Source organism: Eurytemora carolleeae, unplaced genomic scaffold (assembly GCF_000591075.1).
Source record: "Eurytemora carolleeae unplaced genomic scaffold, Eaff_2.0 scaffold2254, whole genome shotgun sequence".
Taxonomy (NCBI): domain Eukaryota; kingdom Metazoa; phylum Arthropoda; class Copepoda; order Calanoida; family Temoridae; genus Eurytemora; species Eurytemora carolleeae.
The window spans coordinates 1-22,473 of record NW_019398390.1 but is presented as its reverse complement, the minus strand read 5'-3'; the positions used below and the strand labels follow the sequence as shown (position 1 = coordinate 22,473).

General features: G+C 32.2%; 1 long non-coding RNA gene and 1 pseudogene across 3 annotated transcripts; both read left to right on the top strand.

Moving 5' to 3' along the window:
* Nucleotides 1-3,609: 3,609 nt before the first annotated feature.
* On the top strand, nucleotides 3,610-8,763 carry LOC111717312 (uncharacterized). Of its 3 annotated transcripts, XR_002768750.1 has the most exons (8): nucleotides 3,610-4,903; nucleotides 6,583-6,868; nucleotides 6,942-7,014; nucleotides 7,082-7,141; nucleotides 7,230-7,328; nucleotides 7,448-7,508; nucleotides 7,616-7,694; nucleotides 7,828-8,763. It is a non-coding gene; the product is annotated as an uncharacterized LOC111717312 (long non-coding RNA). The 3 variants fall into 3 exon arrangements; XR_002768751.1 differs by lacking the exon at nucleotides 7,230-7,328; XR_002768749.1 differs by having other exon boundaries at nucleotides 7,082-7,328.
* A 7,247-nt stretch (nucleotides 8,764-16,010) lies between these two features.
* Nucleotides 16,011-16,166, top strand: LOC111717314 (uncharacterized; annotated as a pseudogene).
* The last annotated feature ends 6,307 nt before the right edge of the window (nucleotides 16,167-22,473 follow it).

Genomic DNA, 22,473 nt, shown 5'->3' with positions numbered 1-22,473 from the left:
CATGTAATCTGAAGAAACATATTGAAAATAAACATGAAGGAGTAAGATATCCTTGTGACAAATGTATGTACGCTGCCACTTCCACAAGTACTCTAAAACGGCATAAAAAGAGGAAACATAATAAATGAGGAGTGTGTTGAGAATTTGCTCTGCACTGTAAACTTCATTATTATCTCATTGTTTTAACCAAGGTTTAAGCACAATATATTTTTCTTTCTATTTATCTATTCATTATTATTATTTTTCACTATTCTCTTATTTCTTTTCATTATTTCTTATTCAAAGGAATAAAAAGTGAAAATCTACAAATATTATTGATGTTAGTGTTAGACAAATTTCCTCATCCTTTCCTTCTATATTTCCTTCTTGTCATACCCATAGATCAGATTTCTTTTTGTCAGTTGATGATTATTATTATTTACACTGTAGACCCTTAATAACTTTAAAATATTTTATTGAAGATTAAGTCTGGTGTCCGAATGTAATAATTTAAAGCCGCGTCTCAAATCCCCCAAAAACCGGTTTCAATTCATTACTGGCTTAAATCTCGAAAATTTAAAACAACTTTAAATGGAATCAGTCATATTTGAGCTGGGGATTAAATTCAAACTGCCGCTTAAATTCTTTAAATTCATTCTCTGATTGTTTTTGTTAAATAATTAAAGTTTTGGTGTATTCATTGTATAGAAATCTTGTTTAAAGTGTTCAAACTTTTTATGATTGATTGACACATTTCAGAATTTCCCATGTATTTCAGAGCAGAGATTATAAAAGAAGAATTGACTATGGAAGAAATAGAGATAAAAGAAGAAGTTTTCATCAGGGAAGAAATGTGTTCATCTTCTAGTTTAGAGGAAGCTTTACTTGGGATGTGAAGGAAGAAGATGTTCAGATGGAAAATACAGAAATTAAAGGTAAAAATTAATAAAATGTTTATTGTTTATATTCAAAATATCTTTATTGTTAAATCAAAAACTTTAGGATAGAAAATCAGAAAATTAAAACAAAACAAAAAATTTAAATGAGAAAGAGAATTTTTTAGATGGAATAACTGAGAATACGACAAAAGAAATAAAGTTAGAAGAGTTTGAGATGAAAGAAGAAACAGTTTTCATCAAGGAAGAAATTCTTCCAGGTTCTACTGTAGAAGATACTTGTACAGTTTATGTACAGGGAGAGAGAATTAAAAGAGAAAATAATGGTCATTTAAAGACACATCAAATATAAACATGACGGAGTTAGATATCCCTGTGATCAGTGTGAATACAGCAAGGGGTTTGAAGAAATATATTGAATGTAAACATAAAGGAGTAAGATATTCCTGTGATCAATGTGAATACTCTGCTACTACAGAAAGTAATCTGAAGAAACATATTGAAAATAAACATGAAGGAGTTAGATATCCCTGTGACCTATGTGAATACGCTGCTACTACAGTAAATCATCTGGAGAATCATATTGAAAATAAACACGAAGGAGTGAGATATCCCTGTGATTAGTGTAAATACGCTGCTATTACAGCAAATAAACTAAAGAAACATATCAAAAATAAACATGAAGAAGTGATATATCCCTGTGATCAGTGTGAATACGGTGCTACTACAGCAAGTAGTCTGAAGAAACATATTGAAGATAAACATGAAGGGGTGAGATATCCTTGTGACCAATGTATGTACGCTGCCACTTACACAAGTCATCTGAAACGGCATAAAAAGAGGAAACATCATAATTGAGAAGTGTATTGAGAATTTGCTCTGCACTGTAAACTTCATTATTCTCTTATTGTTAAACCCAAGGTTTAAACACAATATATTCATCTTTCTATTTATTGAATTGTGAATTGTGTGAATTCGCTGCTATTACAGTAAATCATCTGAAGTCACATATTGAAAATAAACATGAAGGAGTGAGATATATTTATGTTAGTATTAGAAAAATTTCCTCATCCTTCCTTTCTATGTTTCATTCTTGTCATACCCTAGGTCAGATTTCTGTTTGTCAGTTGATGATTACTATTATTTACACTGTAGACTCTTAATAACCTTTAATTTAGAAAGATTGAGTCCGGATTGCTATTGTTTAATAATTAAAGTTTTTTTTGTATTATTAGTGAAGAAATCTCGTGTAAACCGTTCACACTTTGCAAGATTGATACATTTCAGTATTTCACATTTTTAGTTGATTTTTTTATATTTCAGATAAAATGGCAGAGAATATAAAAGAAGAATTGATTATGGAAGAAATAGAGATAAAAGAAGAAGAAGAAGTTTTCATCAAGGAAGAAATGTGTTCATCTTCTATCTTAGAGGAAACTTGTACTTGGGATGTACAGGAAGAAGATGTTCAGATGGAAAAAGCAGAAATTAAAGGTGGAAATTGATGACATTTTTTTATTATTCATTCAAAATATCAATTTTTAAAGCTTTCTCACTAAAATTCCTAAATCAAACAGATTTAGTTTTTTCTAAATATATAATAACAGTTAATTTTAGATAATACTGGTGATAAAACAACACAAAAAATAAACTTGGAAGAGTTTGAGATGAAAGAAGAAACAGTTTCCATCAAGGTAGAAATTCTTCCAGGTTCTACTGTAGAAGATACTTGTACAGTTTATGTACAGGGGGAAGATATGAAGATGGAAAGTAAGATATAACTTCATAAAAATATTTTTGTTACTTATTTTAATCCTGTAAAATTTATTTTGGAAACAGAAAAAATCATTAGATTTAAATAAACTTTTTCAGGATAATTTTTAAGAATAAAAGGTAAATTTGAAAATAAAATATAATTGGTGGAGTTGGTAAACAAAAGGTTTTTTTTAAGAGGGAGGGGCAAACCTTCTGAACCACAGTTAACTTCACACCTTCTTCCGAGCCTCTTAAATATTCCTTGGACCCCAGATAGTTGGATATCCAAGCAATGTGTTTTTTTAAATCTATTTAACTTAATGACAAGAATTTACAATGTGCAATGCAGTGTTCTTTTCGAACCAGCGATTTGCAGATTATTTTTGATTTTCGTGAAATTATGGTTTTTATTTTTGAATTTCTTAAATTTACCAATCTTGTATACTAGAGCACTTGAATCATTATTATTCTAATTTCTTTCTTATTGTTCAGGTGAAATTGTCAAAACTACAGAATATCCTCTTCACTCTGAACCAAAGAGATGTGAGAAGAGTAAACTGGGAAAACAAACATATCCCTGTGAGAAATGTGATTATGTGGCAACCCGAGCTGTAAATCTCAAGAGACATATTGAAAATAAACATGAAGGAGTGAGATATCCTTGTACGGAATGTGATTTTGCTGCCATTAATGTAAGTCATTTGAAGAGACATGTTGAAAGTAAGCATGAAGGAGTAAGATATTCCTGTGATCAGTGTGAATACGCTGCTATTACAGCAGGAGATTTGAAGTCACATATTAAAAATAAACATGAAGGAGTGAGATATCCCTGTGACCAGTGTGAATACGCTGCTACTACAGCAGGAGCTTTGAAGTCACATATTAAAAGTAAACATGAAGGAGTGAGATATCCCTGTGATCAGTGTGAATACGCTGCTACTACAGAAGGAGCTTTGAAGTCACATATTAAAAGCGCTGCCACTCACAGAAGTGATCTGAAACGGCACAAAAAGAGGAAACATAAAAATTGAGAAGTGTGTTGAGAATTTGCACTGTAAACTTCATTATTCTCTTATTGTTTTACCCAAGGTTCAAACACAAATTATTTATCTTTCTATTGATTCATTCTTAAATATTACTTGTTTTAGATAAAATGGCAGAGAATATGAAAAAAGAATTGATTATGGAATAAATAGGGATAAAAGAAGAAGAAGTTAGAGCAAATATGTACATGGGATGTGAAGGAAGAAGATGTTAAGATTGAAAATAAAGAATTTAAAGGCGAAAGTTTATGTTCTTTTTATTATTTATTAAAAAGTTTTTTAGTTTTTATATTTCAATTCCTAGATCAAACAGCGTTACAGGATCTAAATATATAATAACTGTTTAAATTTAAGTAATACTGCTGGTAAAACAAGAAATAAACTTGGAAGAGTTTGAGATGAAGGAAAAAAAACCAGGGGTCAATATAATTCCATAATTGATTATTTGTCCCATCACAAGTTATTTTTAGAAAAAAATGATTTTCGGTCCCAACACTTTCATTTTCTGTCCCAACAGTTTCATTTTTTGTACCAAAAGCAAAACAAATATTTTCAATTCCACTAGTCATTCCTTTCATGACCTGGATTTTTATTTTAAGTTTAATCCCATTTATTACATTTTCGTCCCAAAATTCTATTTTCCATCCCAAACCCTAAAAAATTATTTCAAATTTCACTTGTCCTTTTCATACATGCTGGTTATTAATTTTATTTTCTATCCCAATTATTTCGTAATTTGTTTCAAAAGTTCATTTTCAATCCTTAAGACTTCCATTTTTTGTCCCTTAAAATTCATTTTAGTCCCAAAATCCAGAAAAAAATTTAAATTCCACAAAATGATTTTCCGTCCCATATTTTTATTTTCCATCCCAAACTTTCATTTTCTGTCCAAAAAGTCAATTTTTTTTCAAATTCCACAAGTTTGTTATCACAGGGCCTCAAGGTTTTGGCCACACAGTTTTATTTTTTGTCCCAATAATTTTATTTTTTTCCCTATTATTTCATTTTATGTCCCAATAATTTCATGTATTTTGACAAAATTTAATTATTTGTCCCAAAATTTCATTTTTCATCCCAAACAGCCATTTTGACCCGATCCCATTGGGATTGGGTATGGAATTATATTGACCCCTGGAAAAACTGTTTCAACTAAGGAAGAAATTCTTCCAGGTTCTACAATAGAAGATACTTGTACATTTTATGTACAGGGGGAAGACATGAAGATTGAAAGTAAGTAATCATAAATATTTTTTATTTTTTGTTATATCTCCTAAAATACTCATCTTATCATCAATGATTCTTTTTATGCAAATTTGGTAGAGTAGAGAATAAAATAAAATTTTCCTAATTTATTATTCTTTGAAAATTGAGATTTCTAAATGTATAAGGCAAAATCTTCCAAGCCACTTTAGAGATTACACCAACCTTTAAGAGGTATTTGCCATTTTCTGTTGTGTGCAATGCCCAGTAAAATTCCAAAACAGAGAGAGGGGGATGATTGAATTTTGTAGATCCAGAAAAATAAATAAATTAATATTTATTTAGGGTTAGGTTAGAATAAGACACTTTTTGGGCCGAGCGCTGCGGCTAGGACAGGCTAGGGGGCGGAGTGCTGCGGCCACAAGTTAGGTTAAGTTATGACACTTTCTGGGCCGAGTGCTGCAGCAAGGACAGGCTACAGGGCCGAGCACTGTGGCCACATGTCTTACATTTAAGACCCCACCAGCTGCCAGTCTCCACGCAGGCATCCCACAGATATTATTTTTCTGGATCTAAATCCAATCCCTTCTCTCTGTTTTGGAATTTTACGGAACATTGCACACAACAGAAAATGGCAAATACCCCTCTAAGACTCACTAATATAGGGGTATTCGTTTCACTTTTATACAGTTATATATGCAAGCACAAATATAGGAGTGGTCAACTAACGTTTATACAGTTATATATGCTAGCACTAATATAGGAGTCGTCAACTAACTTTTATACAGTTATATATGCTAGCTCTAATATAGGGGTGGTCGACTAACTATTATACAGTTATATATGCAAGGGGTGGTCAACTAACTTTTATACAGTTATATATGCAAGCACTAATATAGGGGTGGTCAACTAAATTTTATACAGTTATATATATATATGCAAGCACTAATATAGGGGTGGTCAACTAACTTTTATACAGTTATATATGTAAGCACTAATATAGGGGTGGTCAACTAACTTTTATACAGTTATATATGCAAGCACTAATATAGGGGTGGTCAACTAACTTTTATACAGTTATATATGCTAGCACTATTATAGAGGTGGTCAACAACCTTTTATACAGTTATATATGCTAGCACTAATATAGGGGTGGTCAACTAACTTTTATACAGTTATATATGCAAGCACTAATATAGGGGAGGTCAATTAACTTTTATACAGTTATATATGCTAGCACTAATATAGGGGTGGTCGACTAATTTTTATACAGTTATATATATTTTTGTGAAGAGAGGGTTGTGTGGTTTCATTTATTAAAGAGAATGTTCAACTAAACAGTATTAATCAATGTTCTAATATAAAACGAGCACTATTTAACTTCCTTTTCTTATTTACTAGTTAGAATTGCATAATGTAAAGTATATTTAAACTAATCGGTTCTTTATGAAGGGGGGAAGTGGTACAAGAAAGGGAGGGGGAAGGGTTTAGGACCACTAAAAATAGTCATTTCTTTATTATATAGGGGTGGTCGACTATTTTTTACAACAAGAATCAGCACTTAGCCTTGATTTTCACGGAATCAAGGTTGATTGGTGTTAAATGTGCTAAAACTAACTAAAAGACCTTAATTCATTTTCTTTTATCAAGATTTTATTTTTCAGGTGTAATTGTGAATACCAAAGAAGTGTAAAATTTATACTATTCAGGGAAGACGACTTGGTTACACAGGAGAAGTTGAAGAAGGACGCAAGATAAATCCTGGAGGACGCACAATCCTTCTATATACAATTATTAATGTCCATTCTTTTTATATGAGAATTTTTAAACATTTTAATTTCAAACCAATTTAATTTCCATGCTTGGAAATTTGAATAAATTTGAATATAAAACTTTTTTATACTTAATATCTGAGTGTTTCAGATATTATGCATGGCGCGTTTAAGTACTGTGTCCAAGAAACTGCGGGCAATGTTTGATCCTTAGTAAACATAGGTACAATTTTAAACATATATAAAAAGTTGTAAAGAAGTTTGCATTATAAAAAATTAACAATTTGTAAATCTAGATCTGAAGTTATAGCAACTACTGACGATCTACACCTCTACCTATACGTCCTTGCAGTCTCTGTGTCATTTTAGGTGAATAAACGAATTGCCCAAAAAAACACTATAAAATGAGCATAAATGAACAATGCACTTTTTATAGAGACTGAAGGAGCGTGTAGAGTGTGACCGGCTGATTGAGCTCTCAGCTTTAAGTATATAGGTATATACATATACTTTAAAATGCATTCATCTAACATTTTTCACACCTTTCAGTTAATAGAAAAAAGACTTTAAAACCTTTTCTCTAGAACCTGAATTGCACGGAGACGAATTTCCCTGCAGACCCTTCTAGCGAAGTCGTACTAAACTTCGCTCAACGGATCCTGTTTATTGTGAATCCACTACAAGTATATATCTCTCATAAGAAACATTTGAACATTTTAAAGAGAGTATATGACCTAAGCATGAAAAGAATCGGTATCTTTTTCCATAACTTATCAAAGTTTAATCGAGTTTTGAACTTTAGATCGCTGGGTGTGAGCGATCCTGATCTCTATAGGTTGTCATGCTACAAAATGATCCTATAGGTAAATAATATTCATCATTCTCTAAAAAACTCTGTTAGATATAAATATTAATTTGTTATATGTACTGTTGATTGATTGATTGATCATCTAAACGTCAATAATTTTAGACGTCGACTATCAACCATGAAGCAAGCTTTAAACCTGTGAACATGACTATCTCTCTTGTAACTGGATAATGTCCGTAATGTAAGTACTCATTTATTTTTCATTTATAAAAGCCGCTCCTTATAAATAGCTGATTTTATCTTTAAATACTTTCCCTATTTTTATATTTATTTACAGTAATTTATACTAATCTAATTGTGATTTGTTTTTTCAGTTATCACCTGATTAGAGGATAAATAAATACATAAAATATTTTGGAGTTATCTTCTATACCTCGAGTTATAAAGAGGAGTTATTATACCACAGTACAATCAAAATCTTCAGCACGTCCATGAGACACGTGCGACCCACGAAGTGAGAGATAATAGTCATTTAAAGATACACTTTGAAACCCTATAAACCCTAAAGTCTGACAAGAAGAAACATTTCTCTCTCTTAACCAAAGAGGCCCAAAAAAAGTGAATTAGCAGAAAAAGAGTATCCCTGCGGGAAATGTGAATATGCACAAACCTGGAACACTGAAGAGAGTGAGACATATTGACAGTATGCATGATGGAGTGAGATATCTCTGTAACTAGTGTGATTACGCTGCTACAACAAAAGATAGTCTTAAGAAGCATATCAAATATATACATGAAGGAGTGAGATATCCGTGTCAACATTGTGATTAGGCTGCTACTACAGTTGGATGTCTAAAAAGACATTTCAAAAATAATCATGAAGGAGTGAAATATCCCTGTGACCAGTGTGAATACGCTGCTACCTCAACAACAAACCTGAAAAAAAACAATTGAAAATAAACATATAGGGGTTAGATATCCTTGTGGCTTGTGTGAATTCGCTGCTACCACAGTTAGTTTGATGACACATTTTTTAAATAAACATAAAGGCGTTACATATCCCTGTGCTCAGTGCAAATATGCTGCTACTACAGTATTGAAACATATTGAAAATAAACATAAAGAAGTGAGATATTCATGTGATCAGTGTGAATACGCTGCTACTACAGGAAGTAATCTTAAGCAACATATTAAAAATATACTTAGTGAGTGAGATGTTTCTTTAGGACTATTGAACTTATTCATGCTAAGACTACAGTCTTTGATCTGAAAGAGAAAATATTATTTGTAAAAAGATTTCATGTTTTCTAAATGTAATTTTACGGGTTTGAATTGGATTAAAACCCCTGATTTCATTTGAAATTTAGAATTTGTCAGAATTTTCTTATTTTTAATTTTAGCATTTTTCATTTATTCTTCAAACTGTAAATATTTTTTTATTTTGATTCATCATGATTCTGCTTCTGTTCTATAAACTATTTCAAATATTTAAATTAAATTAAATTAAATTGCTTTGACCATCATCTATTTAATTTATACATATTGTTTAAAACTAAATTTTAATTTTTTTAAAAAGATTCATTTTCTATAATTACTGTTAAATTTTTCAGATGAAGCATTAATATCGAGACAGATCCTCTTTTCACTGCAACAGCAAGTCATCTGAAGAAACATATTATAATTAAACAAATAGGCGTTAGATATCCCTGTGCCCAGTGTGAATATGTTGCTACCACATAAAGTCATTTGAAGAAGCATATAGAAAATAAACATGAAGGAGTGAGATATCCCTGTGACCAGTGTAAATATGCTGCAACTACAACAACAGATCTGAAGAGGCATAGAAAATATAAACACGAAGGACTGGGACACCCCTGTGATCAATGTGAACACACTGCTTTTTCAGCTGGTCATTTGAAGAAACATGTTGAAAATAAACATGAAGGAGTGCGATATCCCTGTGACCAGTGTATGCACGCTGCTACTTCCAAGGGTAGTCTAAAAAGTCATAAAATGAGAAATCATAATAAATAAGTATTGTGTTTAAGGATTTGCTTTGCACTGTTTACTCCCAATTCTATTCTGTTTTTTATTTTCATTTTATTTCATTTTCCAAGAAATAAATTGTATTAATCAACAAATAATATTGATGTTGATTTTTTTTAAATCTTCATTTTTAGTAAATATTTATTTCAATTCCTAGATCAAACAGTGTTGAAAGTTTGAAACATACGTGTACATATATTTCAATTCCTAGATCAAACAGTGTTGAAAGTTTGAAACATACATATACATATATTTCAATTCCTAGATCAAACAGTGTTGAAAGTTTGAAACATACATATACATATAAATCAATTCCTAGATCAAACAGTGTTGAAAGTTTGAAACATACATATACATATAAATCAATTCCTAGATCAAACAGCGTTGAAAGTTTGAAACATACATATTCATATATTTCAATTCCTAGATCAAACAGTGTTGAAAGTTTGAAATATGCATATACATATATTTCAATTCCTAGATCAAACAGTGTTGAAAGTTTAAAACATACATATACATATATTTCAATTCCTAGATCAAACAGTGTTGAAAGTTTGAAATATACATATACATATATTTCAATTTCTTATTGAAAAAGCTCTTGTACTATAGTACTTTAAACGTTCTAAAAATATTTCACTGGTTTGATTTTAGATGGAATTGCACTTAGAAATCACTCTTTCAGAAAATAATTATTTTCTTATATTACTATTAACGCTGTTATTTTTAGGGTAAGACAAGTATTTAGTAAATCTAAATACAGTACTATTTTATATTGTTTTAAACCAGGATTCTTGAACCAATCTTTCACGGCAGTTTATGATTATGTTTCGAAACAATTTAATTCTTCATGTTTCTAATTAAATTTGTTAATTATAAAGGAGTAAGATTTCCCTGTGCTCAGTGTGAATACACTGCTACTACAGCTGGTAATCTGAAGAAACATATTGAAAATAAAAATGAAGGAGTAAGATATTCCTATTATCAGTGTGAATACTCTGCTACTACAGCATGTAATCTGAAGAGACATATTGAAAATAAACATGAAGGAGTAAGATATCCTTGTGACAAATGTATGTACGCTGCCACTTCCACAAGTACTCTTAAACGGCATAAAAAGAGGAAACATGATAAATAAGGAGTGTGTTGAGAATTTGCTCTGCACTGTAAACTTCATTATTCTCTTATTGTTTCACCCAAGGTTCAAGAACAATATATTTATCTTTCTATTTATCTATTCATTATTATTTTTTTTCACTATTCTCTTATTTCTTTTCATTATTTCTTATTTAAAGGAATAAAAAAGTGAAAATCAACAAATATTGATGTTAGTATAAGACATATTTCCTCATCCTATTCTTCTATATTTCCTTCTTGTCATTCCCTAGATCAGATTTCTGTTTGTCAGTTGATGATTACTATTATTTACACTGTAGTTTCTTAAAAACTTTAAAATATTTTATTCCGAAAGATTGAGTCTGGTGTCCGAATTTAATAAGTTAAAGCCGCGTCTCAAGTTCCCCAAAAAACCGGTTTCATTTCAGCGCCAGCTTAACTCTTAACAGTTTTCATCAAGGAAGAAATTCTTCCAGGTTCTACTGTAGAAGATACTTGTACAGTTTATGTACAGGGAGAGAGAATTAAAAGAGAAAATATAATGTGCCAACTCCACCATCCCCTTTTAAAGATTAATATCAGAGCAGATCCTCTTTTCACTGCAACAGCAAGTCATCTGAAGAAATATATAATAATTAAACAAATAGGCATTACTCATCCTTGTGCCCAGTGGGAATTCGTTGCTACCACAAAAAATCATCTGAAGAAGCATATTAGAAATAAACATGAAGGCGTTAGGTATCCCTGTGATCAGTGTAAATATGCTGAAAGTACAACAACAGATCTGAAGAGGCATAAAAAATATAAACACGAAGGACTGGGACACCCCTGCAAGAGGGGAGGAAGGCCAACAACATCAATCTCTAGTCCGAACCACATTCTCCTCATTTTCTTGTCCGAACAACCTCAAAATCCTTGTCCTTTCAATATTTTTTTTTAAGTGTCCAATCCTTGAAATTAAATACATTTTTTTTAAATATGGCGACATTAGGGCATAAAACATGACTAGAATAAAGTTTTCCACGGATTTTGAGATGTTGGAATCTTCAAATCCACAAGAATGATGTCAAACATTATTTAGGTTAAAAAATTGAATCTCTTTGGCCTCCAAAATGGATAACTTTCACTAATAAAATTTTATACCAAAGAATTCGCGTGAACATGGTCTTTAATCTTTCCATTTCAACCCATACAAAATAATCATTGATTTCTGATTTATGTACAAATAAGGTAGATTTGTTGTCCCCGAGATCACATACTGCCTGCTGCATGCTTAAAATTATAGAAAAAATAATGTTCAATTTATATTATTTAAATCATTTGCTACAATTAATTGGTCACAACCATATGAATTCAAACAGTATTTAATCATATAAAAATTGTAAGTCATGTCTCTAACCCAAATTCAGCTGGAATATTACTAAAAGTTGTTTACATCGAGTTTGAGAATGTTTTGCGGCATTTTCCGCGAAAGAAAGGGCTCTGACACAGACGCTTTTTTGTAGAACATCGTTTATGGAGCATTTTCTCTTTTACAGAAATCTAAAATTTAATTCGGAAAATTTTATATTTTATCTATGGCCTAACGTCGCCATATTTTAAAAAAAAGTATTTATTTTCAAAATGAGGAGAATGTGGTTCGGACTAGAGATTGATGTGTGGTTGGCGGTAATTTCCTAGTATACGATTTTTGGACCCCCCCCCCCCTCCTATCAATTTTGTACATGGGTCTGACAAGAAGTTTCTTAACTTAACCTAACCCGTGGCCGCAGCGCTCGCCCCCTAGCCCATCCTAGCCACAGCGCTCGGCCCAGAAAGTATCTTAACCTAACCTAACCCTAAATAACAAAAAAATAAATAATAATAAATTTGCTGAAAAATAAATGGTCATGTACAAAATTGATAGGAGGGGGGGGGTGGGGGGGGGGGGCCAAAAATCGTATACTAGGACAGACCCTGGTTGGCCTTCCTCCCCTCCCTGCAATCAATGTGAACACACTGCTATTTCAGCTGGTCATTTTAAGAAACATGTTGAGAATAAACATGAAGGAGTGAGATATCCCTGTGACCAGTGTATGAACGCTGCTACTTCCAAGGGTAATCTAAAAAGTCATAAAATGAGAAATCATAATAATTAAGTATTGTGTTTATGGATTTGCTCTGCACTGTTTACTTCCAATTCTATTTTGTTTTTTATCATTTTTTAAAAATATTTAAAGAAGATTGTATTGATCAACAAATATTACTGTTTTTAATTTTTTGTTATAAATATGTCATTCTCTCCTTTTTAAAATTTCATCCTTGTTCTTCCTGAGATCAGACAAGGGGAGGGAGTCCAGAGTAGCTCAAATAGTAATCACCGCCACCCAAATCTGTTTTGCGGCAAGCGCGCTCCTCAATTGGTAATCTCTTGAAAATGTATTTACCTCTCTACAAAAAGGATGGTACCCTGTAGAGTGTGATTAGCTGTTTTAGATCAAGCAGGTTTTATAGCAGGTTCTCCTATAATATATACATTTTGTAAGGTAAGGGAATTACGACATCATCTAGGTTGTTTTACCTAACAAGGCTCTCAATCTTCTGAATAGGAGAGACTTGGAGCTGCGAGTAGTTTAACTTTTAGCGGTTGGAACTAAAATATTTATTTATAGTTTGCCTCCATTTAAGTTCAACATTTGGTTTCAACTTATTATGAGCTAGGTGTTTACCTTGACTCGAAAGGAGATCAGCCGCACCGAGTTTAGCAGGACCCAGTGATCATCAGCTCAATAACGATCAGGGTTATCAGATTTAGTTTCAGATCTGGTATTCCTTAATAAGAATAGCTTTATTAAGCAAAAGCAATTCTTGTAAAAACCCAAGTAGTTATTGCAATTATATTAGCAATATCCTAGCTGATTTTCTGAGCTGGAAAGCAAGAGCAGGCAGTAGAGCTTCAGTCTTGAAGATCATGATCTGCCATTCTACTCTGAAATATAAAATATTAAAAGCTTTATATTGGTACAAATATACATTGAAGATCACAATTGTTTGAGGTTAGGCTTGATTCCAGGTTCAGGTAGAGTTTTCTCAATCTTGAGAGGAGCCATGATACTCCTAAAGTTTACAGTAGCTTAGTGTACTGTTTACACTCTACAGTTAGCTCATATCAGTGTTCAGTTTTAGTTTTATCTTTAGTTTAGTTTTTAAAACATGCTTATTTTCAGAAAGAATGGCTGAAAGTATATATGAACAGAAAGTAGTATTTAAGGAAGAATTGTCTACTGTAGATGAAATATATACTGTGTATCTTAAGGAAGAAGATGTAAAAGAGGAAAGCATAGACATTCAAGGTAATGATAATTGTAATATATTTATATAGCTTTTTACTGTTTACCATTGTTTGGCATAAAATAATCTTTTTTTGTGGCTGGTATTAAGCCAAGACATGCAAGTTAGATTGAAATCTGGGACACTTTTATTTCCAAGTGTTTTTTGAAATAATATTATTATTATTATTATTATTATTATTATTTATTATTATTATTATTATTATTATTATTATTATTATTATTATTATTATTATTATTATTATTATTATTATTATTATTATTATATTATTATTATTATTATTATTATTATTATTATTATTATTATTATTATTATTATTATTATTATTATTATTATTATTATTATTATTATTATTATTATTATTATTATTATTATTATTATTATTATTATTATTATTATTATTATTATTATTATTATTATTATTATTATTATTATTATTATTATTATTATTATTATTATTATTATTATTATTATTATTATTATTATTATTATTATTATTATTATTATTATTATTATTATTATTATTATTATTATTATTATTATTATTATTATTATTATTATTATTATTATTATTATTATTATTATTATTATTATTATTATTATTATTATTATTATTATTATTATTATTATTNCTGATTAAAGTCTGAACTAAACAAACTGATTAAAGTCTGAACTAAACAAACTTATTAAAGTCTGAAAAGTCCTATTTTTTAATGATGTATAAAAGATAATATTCACAGTTATTGAGGAAAAGGATAAAAATATAAACAGTAAAAATAAAAAAAAATCCCTAAATACTAATACTAAACATATTTTAACATCATTTAAATTCAGTGATATTTGGCTAATTACTTCTGTAATTCCTGCATCCAGCTTATAATGTTGATTTGCTTGTTTAATTATTAGATATGACTTTTGTTCGATCTACCAGCTTAGCAAACAAATGACTTATATAATAAAAAACTTCGCTTTTAATCTTGTTCTTTTTCCCCTGTCTGAATCTGATTGAATAACTAAGATATTGTTGTGATTGAAGCTGCTATGTGAGTAATAACCGTTGCTGTACAAACAGAATCCGACATCTTAACCTTACCAACTACTGAGTTACTGGACACTGGGTGACTACTGAACTGACTGGTTGTGGTTACTCTGCACTCAGCAGTGCCTGCCGCCTGGTCACATGGCGGGCCACGCCATAGCCAAACTATGTAAAAGCCGCGTGCGCCGATCCTAGGACCTGTCCCCACCAAACCATATTACCTTTCTTACGAAATTTCGTTTTCTGTTTTGTTTCTGTTTCGTTTCTGTAACGTTACAATGAAACGTAACGTTACATAACGTTTTAGAACCGTATTTGAAACATTTCTGAATACCAATCCAAATTGTATTTTAATGAACAATTGTATTTGTCAATTATAAATTTCTTATGTAATTCCTATATGTTAATTAATTCATGCGTCAAAATGTGTAAATTCTAATCTTTTTAAAAAGTTTTTAAACTTCGTTTCTGGATCGTAAAGTTACGTAACGGATTTAAAAAAAGTAATTTGAATAATACAGCTGATTTTATATCTAGATAGATAGATAGATAGTTAACAATAGTTAACATCTTGATTATCTCACCCTCCCCCCCCCTTGCTGTCGGTACTCTGTATAGATACCTGTTTTCGCACTCATATATAGATAGGTAGATAGATAGATTTACTGGGTTTCTTTCGCTGGTCAGTTTTCGGTAAGGGCGCGGCCGGGCGGCGAGGCCCGCCATAGTGATAGGATAGGTCCTGGGATCGGCGCACGTGGCTCTTAGGTAGTTTGGAAAGGGCCCGGCCCGCCATGTGACCAGGCTACTAGATGGCTCTAGTAGTGCTAGTTTAAAATCTATGTATGTATGAATGTATTTAAGTTTTTACAAATTTTTCTTCATAATATTTTCTAATTTACATAAAGCTTTAATAAACTTAATTATCTGTTTAATATTTTTTTCAATTGCATCTTATGTGAATATACTCACAGACTCAAAAGGGGGGTTGAATCTTTAAATGCTCAGAGCAAGTTGTTGAAAATTATGAATATACTTCACAGGATCATTTTTGTAGCATGAATGACAAGTTTCCTGTCTGAAACTTGAAATCTTACTCAGCCATGATAATGAGACACATGGTCTGTTCAGAGGGTGATTAAGTTACTTATTTAATCTGAGCATAGACAGGATTTTTATGGTTGGGGGGGTACCCTGTGAACGCCCCTGACATGAGAGAGCTTATAAACAATATTTTAGGCACATATTTAGTCCTATTTTCAGTTGCCTAATTAGGCGGGCAATCCTATTTTTAGTTGCTTATATTAGGCAGACATTGCCAGCTGCCTTCCATGGTAGCTGTAAATGCCACAGCTGGGCACACAGACACACACATACGGACAAATATAGCGAGACCCCCTGTCGGGATATTGAACTTGTAACCCCACACCTTTTCCGTTCTGAGCACTGACTAAAAATGGGCTTTTCAGTTGTATTTAGTCGTGATCCTCTTGATGAATGATAAGTGTCTCAAGGCGCTTAAATAATACTGACTACTAGTCACAAATAGTCTCTAAAATTTGCGACCTTGGTCCACCCGGGTACCAGAGTTTACAGAATGCCAGAGTACCAGTGTGTAACAGTGGATAGTTTTAGATCCTTCCACTCACAGAGTTTCAAATCATATACAAAAGATGGATTTAAGGGAGTCGCAAGCCCGAGCTATGGAGCTGTTAGCGGAAATATCACGGAAGAAAATATAAACATTGAAAAAGATAAAAGTGAAGACAATGTTGTAAACAATTTATATCCAGTTATTTGTGCGTCAAATATTTATGTTTGTTTCTATTCAAATATTTACGCTTGTTTTTAATCAATTTAAGTTATTTTAATATTAAATATTTTAAAGCAACAACATTTTTTAAACTGTAGGTTTCTAGTTGCAATTGATTTACGATTACAGTATACAGTAAGAATCAGAAAATTCTAAAATATAAAAACTTCTTTTAGACACAATCTTTGACTTTTATGTATAGTCCAATTGCTCCAGAGCGTTGTAAACAGACTCATTTCTTAATTATTTAATAGGTGTCTTGTAAAAAAGTGTTTTGTAACAATTTCCGTTTCACTTAAATTTGGCTATAAAGTCGTCTTCCTATTTTGGAGTTTTCTGGTTATTTCTGTTGGTTAAATGTTGAAATTGTACAATGTATTATCTTAGGATTTATATGATTAAATCACTTATTAGTTATTTGTAGGTACAGCCCGCTTATATGTACGCTTCTATCTACCGATCTATACTATTCTGGGCTAGTGTACATGAAACTTTGTCGGTGGGCTACGCAGCTGTTATATCTCAGTGGACCCTAGATATTTTTAGGAAATTTCTAAAACCTCTTCATTGCAAATTTTAGGTTTTACTATAACAAATTTTTATTCTGGCTATTGTTCATTCTATAAAAATAATTTGTACTTTTAAAAAAGTTTGAAGTGAAGTTCAGGGTCCAAATTAGAGAAGATTATAAAAACGTCTTTTAGACACAATCTTTGACTTTTATGTATAGTCCAATTGCTCCAGAGCGTTGTAAACAGACTCATTTCTTAATGATTTAATAGGTGTCTTGTAAAAAAGTGTTTTGTAACAATTTCCATTTCACTTAAATTTGGTTATAAAGTCGTCTTCCCATTTCGGAGTTTTCTGGTTATTTCTGTAGGTTAAATGTTGAAATTGTACGATGTATTATCGTAGGTTTTATATGATTAAATCACTTATTAGCTAGTTATTTGTAGATTTAAAGGAAGTTGCAGTTATAGGTTAAAAGGAAGTTGTAGTAGGTCGTAAGGAAGTTGTAGTAGGTCAAAAGGAAGTTGCAGTAGGTCGATAGGAAGTCGTAATAGGTTGGAAGCAGACTTTTTAGGTCGCTGTGGAGGTCGTCCGACGTCGCTACAAAGTCAAAAATAGGTCGGAAGCAGATTTGATAGGTCGCACAGAGGTCACTGTGAAGGTCGCCCGACGTCAATGCGATGTCGCTACAAGGTCAAAAATGGTTGCACTTTACGTCGTGGCGACGTCAAAACAACCTTGTATCGACCTAAGACGACGTCGCCCTGACGTCTTGTCGACGTCGGTGGGTTATAGGGATACACTCTAATCTATACCTGCTACAAATGCTGTAGAAAAGAAATTCTGTTTGTCACAAAATTCACAATTTTCTGACATTGATTTTTCCGAAAACATCAATTTATTCCGTGAAAATCAAAATTTTCAAAAATGTTATTTTTCAAATATTTGGGTATTATATCTTACAGATCAATTCTTTTGAAAAAAGTTATAATATTGGAAAATTCTAGCCATCCAAGGCCAAAAAGTGGCTTTTATTTAAATTTCAGGTGGAGACATCTAGTGGTGAAACTCATAAGGTTCTAATCCGACCTAATACGACCTAAATCCAACTTAAGGGCACATGGTTAGGTTGTGACCAGTTATGACCAGTTTGGTAATCCAACCACGCAAGACCCAATCTGACTAAAAGTTATGAACAGTTAGGACCAGCTAGGTAAAGCAACCAAGTCCGACCTAATCCAACCCAATCTAGTTAGGTCTCTTGACTTCCCAGCTGGAAAATTATTTTTTCTTTCCACCGTTTTCTTATTTTCTACTGTGATCGGAACTCTTTTTTTCATCCGCAAATGTCTTTTTGTGGAGCTCCGGCATCGGATGATTAAAAGCTGTCTTTTTTTAGTCCGCAATTGTTTGCTGTCGGAGTTTGACTCCATCGTCGGATCAAAACTAATTTATCAGTCCGTCTGAAGAACTTTGAGGATGAAAAGACAAACTGTTTCTTCCGATATGAAATCAAAAAGGATGATAAAAAACGAGGGCCCGCTGAAAAGCGCGCTCATTTGTCAAATCTTAGCCAGTTTAATTCATTTCTTCAAGGTGTAAGCACGCTGCTCAATTTGTTCAGAAAGTTTCTACATGATAAGATCTGCATGACCTTTATAACAATTGCGAAATTTTTTAAGTCATGGAATGCTCTTTATGTATAATAATAAAGAATTTTCCATGATTTAGCTGATTAGCATTAATCATCAATCTTCAACTTCAACCCTCNATCCTACCTACCCCATGAACCAAATTTCGTTTCTAGAACGTTTCAGAAATGTTATGTAAGGTAGCGTTACGTTATGGTTTCGTTTTCCTGACACGTAAATGCTATGTAAAACGAACCACTTTTTACGTTACTGAAACTTTTTCCAGTTTCATTTCCCAGAAACGTTTTAACATCATAAAAAATTCGAACTATTAACGTTTTTGTTACGTAAACCATTACACAGTAAACCAGATATCATCGCACGACCAGAAGGTCGCCATTTAGGCGTTTTTTCCACATGGAGTCGACATGAAATCTGGTCGAAATAATTTCAACATTTTTTTTACCATGCACAACTATACATATCGACATCATATCAACGTTGCTAATTTAATGATAAATGACGTCATTTGCCTAGACCATTTCAACGTGGTATTAACGTCTTATTTACGACCGTCATTTGAGTATAGATTACCACGTTGTAATATCGTCGCGAATTTTTATAAGATTTTAAATGTCGTCTTTCAATCGTCTTTACTAGATTCAATTTCAAAACCAAACCTGGTACAAGAGTATGGGGCATTCCTCGCCGGCAATTGTTTATAAAAAACGGAAAGATTAAAGAATTAATGTCAATGATTATAATTAACACATAAAACACTTTTTACGTTTTTACATTTAGAATCATCCTTAATTAACGTTAGTGAGTCTTAAATGTATAGTTTAATAAGACTAAGTTTTATTAAGGCTCAATTTTATATAGGTTTTATTAAAATAGTGTTTTACAGATAAAATGGCACCAGATCGAAAAAACTACTTTCGGGCCAGGCGAATGATTCTTAAATCGGGTAAATTTGTATTTGTTAAATCCGTTTCGTACAAATAACGAGAACTTTTATACTTAGTTATGAAATTTTCAAGATTGTTTGGTAATTTCCTTGTATTCAATTTTTTCAAAATGACAATTGATTTGGGGGGGGGCTTAATTTCCTAGAGAAAGCTTTAAGTTCAATGTTCTTAACGTAACTCTAACCTATTTTGCGATGATAAATGAATTAGTAATTGAGTATTAAAGTTTTTACTAACCTAGATCATATACATGAAAATGTTATTGCTGAGACGTCAAGGTGACGTCGCTACAAGGTCGAAAACTGTTCGTTTTGCGTCAAGGCGACGTCTAAACGACTTTAAATCGACTTCAGATCGACATCGCCCCGACGTCGGCCCAACCAAAGACGACGTCGCCCTGACGTCAAGTCGACGTCGGTTGGTTATGTGGGACCATTCGTGATTTAAGAGGTTGCAAGTTTTTCTCCAAACTCAACCTAGTGAAGGGTTACAATCAGGTTCCCATGAGTGAGGCAGATATTTGTAAAACTGCAATTGTGGAATGTTTGAGTTTTTATATATGTCATTTGGACTGAAAAATGCGGCTCAAACATTTCAAGCTTGATGGACAGGATCGTTAGAGGATTACCCTTTGTTTTCATCTACTTGCCCTAGAAACCAGAAGTCGTCCTTTGGACGTCATGAAGACGTCAATAACTACCAATGGGACGTCCAGCGACGTCATATTTTAGGTTTTGAGGATGTGTTGAGGACGTTTAACGCAAGGATTCTTACGTCCCCACGACCTAATTTTCGAAGTGGAAATGATGTCACTTTGGACATCCAAATGATCAAACTTTTGATGTCCAAATGACCAGAGTTTTGACATCCAAACGACTAAACTAGTTATTTATTTATCCTATTTATTAACCGCTGAGCAGAGCCCAATTTATTCTATTAGTACTGCTACACTTTAACCCTCCCCCTCTGGTATTACATTCACACCATAACTGTCCTTCTGTTGTTGTTAGAATGAAAAATAAAATATTTTTTCCTTTAATATCTATTATATACCGTTTTAAAATTGTTTATTTTTTTACGAATTTTTTTAAATCTACAAATTGTATTATGGACACCCCTTGATCCACCGGGTATGGGTCATAGGCGGGGTTTCCTTAACTTCCAACTGCTAACAGCTGTTCCAACACTGCACTTTTGTAAAACTCCCCTTCACTCTAAAAATTTTCAAAACTCATAATTTTGCGAACAACCAAGATAGAATTTGGCGGTATTTTTGTACCAAAAATTTTATGAAATTGTGAAAAGTCTGCAGCAGCAGTTGGGGGAGCTTGACACCTGGACTCTGCAGGACAAATGCCAGCATCCTGTACCATGCTCCACTGGCTCGCCGCAGTTGGCCGAGAACTTGGCACCAGTAATTCAAACTTCAAAGATACGCATGCATGTTAGCTTACACAGAATTGCATATTCTTCCAACTTCCATACAGAACAGAAGAAATGGAAAATCACTCCAGTTCCTGCATTCATCTGAAACATTTAGGTGATTAAATTATATTTTTGGAATTTCAATACGGAATAAATTAACAGGCAATACACCTGCCACCTGACAACCTCCCACATGCGTTTCAAATCAGGAACATATTCAAGAATTTTCTTAAACAGTTATAAAGTTTTTAGAATTTTCAAAATTTCCTGAGTTTTCAAAATTTTCAAAAATCAAATTTTGATGAGAGGCAAATTTTTGAAAATTTGATCCTCCGTAAACCTTCCCTTGGGTCACATGATGTCCCACAAAAAATTTGGGCCCAATCCGTTCAGCCCTTTTGACGTTTATTGGATACAAACAAACAGACAGACAGGCAGGCCGGCCAAATTTATATATAGATATTGTTATCCTTAAACAATAAAAATATAAAAATAGATTGTTTATGGTTCGTTTTTATGTCGTTTTTTTTGCTTAAATATCTTCTGCCAGGGTCTTAATTTGATAAATTGTAAGAAAAGAAATACAACTTAAAAAACATGTTTCATGATAAAATATTCTTTGATTTTAAAATAATTATAGTTCAGAGCTGTTCGGAGAGAGGAATCTACCCAAACGTATAAAGAGACTCAAAACTTTGAGACACTAACAATATGGAGTTGCTCGTGGAGTTGAGAAGATCCTTCTATTCTGGGAGGAGTTTGAGCTGAGGAGGACAAGCTGAAGGTCGCCAGGGCCAGGAAGATCACAAGATTCTCCTAACCTTTCCAGGTCAGCTGACATTTTTGCAAGTAAAATTTGTGTCTTTTAAATGGGAGATTTATGTCTTTTAAAAATTTAAAATTGTGAATGTTTTTATCTTGTAATTTTCAGGAAAAATTTTATACTTTTTTCTTAAATTCTTAAATTTTCTTTGATTTTTTGTCTAAATAAATTTCTTGTAAATATTCTTAATTTTACAAATTTTAAATAGTGTAATGCATTCCCAGCTGGAAAATTTCTCTCGATCGGAATTCCGATTTCTGACTTGAGGAATTCCGGCGTAGGAATGAAATCGCTCCGATTTTCCATTCCGATCTGTTCC